We start from the raw sequence: 2492 nt of genomic DNA, 5'->3' as shown, positions 1-2492 counted from the left end.
TTTTCTTTTTTCCTGTTTTTTTTCTTTTCATTTTTCATTTTTTTTTTCATTTTGCATTTTTTTTCATTGAAACACAATTGAAATAGCTATACAAAACCATCAAATTAAGATAACTATACAATTTGTAATGATATACAAGAATTGCTTCCCCCCCTACTTGAATGAAACATTGTCCTCAATGCAAGAACAACAACAATTAAAACAAAAGTATGGGAAAGGAAGAAGGATGCAAAACCTCAAGGAGAAGGACCTCCGGAGCCGGAAGATTAGGCATTATCAAGGATTTCAAAAATTTCGAGAAGAAAAAATGAACTATGGGGACCCCAAGTGTTGCCCATGGGAAGATCATTCCAACCAAAAGCATTTTTAATTACCGCATAAGGCATGATATAGTTCTTATTGTTAAAATTGAAAGAAATTCTTGACATCCCTTAGTCAAAGTGGAAAGGAATTCATGTATACCACACATAAGTAGGTGCGCTCGTGCTCCATCACCTCCTCCAAACCAACCTCTTGCAATGCCTCCAAATCGAAGAACTTTGTGCATTGCACTATACTCTTGGGTTGTTGGAGTTCAAATAGCTTGCTCCTTTGTAGTGAGCCTAATTCCCATGAAGTCACTTGCGTGGGGAAAAGAGGGTGATTCACCCTCTTTTGAAGTATCACCTTGTTGTCTCTTCCCATTGCTTAAGAATGAATTGCACAACTCACACTTTATTCTTCAAAGCACAATGAACACACCACCAAACCTCCAAACACCAAGGTTCTCACAATTCCTCAAATGCCAAGTGTGAAATTGAGAAATTGAAACAATTTTAGGTTGAATTGTCTTTGAAAGTGAGGGAAAGGGATTGTGTGTAGGAAAGATTGGGTTAGGGGTTGGGAGTATGAGTGTGGGATTGCTAAGGGAAAGAGAAGAAGGATGAATTGGATTTTAGAAATCAAGAAATGGGTCAAAAAGGGTGAAAAATTCAGGAAAGGCTGGAAAGGCCGCTGGTAGCGGCTTGGGACCCGCTGCCAGCGGCTAAAGCAGAGCTTTTGGATCTTCTTTGCTGGAAGACCCGCTGGCAGCGGCTATACTGCGTAATTTTTTTTTTTTTTTTTTTTTTTTTTTTTTTTTTTTTTTTTTTTTTTTTTAGAAAAAATAAACGTGGAGGGGGGGTACCCGCTGGCAGCGGCTTTTGAGCAGCTACCAGCGGCTGGGACAGCAAAAGGGGAGGTTGGGCTGCTGGAAGACCCGCTGGTAGCGGCTGCAGAGCAGCTGCCAGCGGCTTCTGCAGGGAAGGCCCCCTTGTCTCTGTTTTGCTCTGTTTTTGCTGCGTTTCGCGCATAAAAATTGCTCCCAAGGCCTCCACCTACACAAAAACAATAAAAACACTCTTCACATTACACGAAAAAAATAAAAACTAAACTACGAAAAGTAATGGGGAAGAGTTTTCGATCGGGTTGCCTCCCGATTAGCGCCTTTGTTTTACGTCGTTGGCTCGACGCGGCTCATCCCACTTCGCTACTCCATTGATGGCTCGTAGAGATCGATGCACTCCACGTTCTCGGTTTTGAAACCCTCGAAGTAGGGTTTGAGCCTTTGTCCATTGACTTTGAAAATCTTATCGGTCTCGAGGCTTTGAATTTCAACTGCTCCATGCGGATATACATTCACCACTTGAAAAGGGCCCTCCCAACGGGACCGAAGTTTTCCCGGAAATAATCTAAGTCGGGATTGATATAGGAGTACTTTTTCACCGACTTTAACCTTCTTCCTAGCAATCATCTTGTCATGCCACAACCTATTCTTTGCTTTGTGGTATAAATGGGACAATTTCTTGCCCGGAATTGCAGACGGGCCGATTGTTGAACCTGGTGGTATAGGTGGAAGCTTGGAATGTTCATTCAATTCCCCCACCTTCACCTGCACATTAGTAGGCATAGAGAAATCCAAGAAATCACCAGATACAACATTAGTTATAGGTGTGAGGAACTCATCCCCACGATCATTGTTAGGAACATCATGCACCATTGGATCGACAACATTAAGAGAACATAAAGAATGAGTGTTGACAGGATACTTTATGGAATCATAAATGTTATACCCAATTGCTTTCCCATCAACCTCCATAGTCAAGGAACCGGTAGACACATCGATTTTTGTTTTAGCAGTCTTCAAGAAAGGTCTTCCTAACAAGATGGGGACTGCTTGTTTGTCATGTTCCATGTCAAGCACATAAAAGTCAGCAGGAAAAATCAAACCATCAACCTTAACCAACACATCTTCCACTACCCCCTTAGGATACACATTAGACCTATCCGCTAACTGAATCACTACCCCAGTTCCATTTAAAGGTCCAAGTTTTAAAGATTTAAACAGGGAATATGGAATAACATTAATTGATGCACCCAAATCCAACATAGCTCTATGAAAAGTGGTGTCCCCTATTGTAACTGGAACAGTAAACATACCAGGATCACTACATTTTTCAGGAAGTTTCTTTTGG

The sequence above is a fragment of the Chenopodium quinoa genome, unplaced genomic scaffold (genome assembly GCF_001683475.1).
Source record: "Chenopodium quinoa cultivar QQ74 unplaced genomic scaffold, ASM168347v1, whole genome shotgun sequence".
Taxonomy (NCBI): Eukaryota; Viridiplantae; Streptophyta; class Magnoliopsida; order Caryophyllales; family Amaranthaceae; genus Chenopodium; species Chenopodium quinoa.
The sequence above is the reverse complement of the archived record's forward strand: the minus strand, read 5'-3'. Positions refer to the sequence as shown.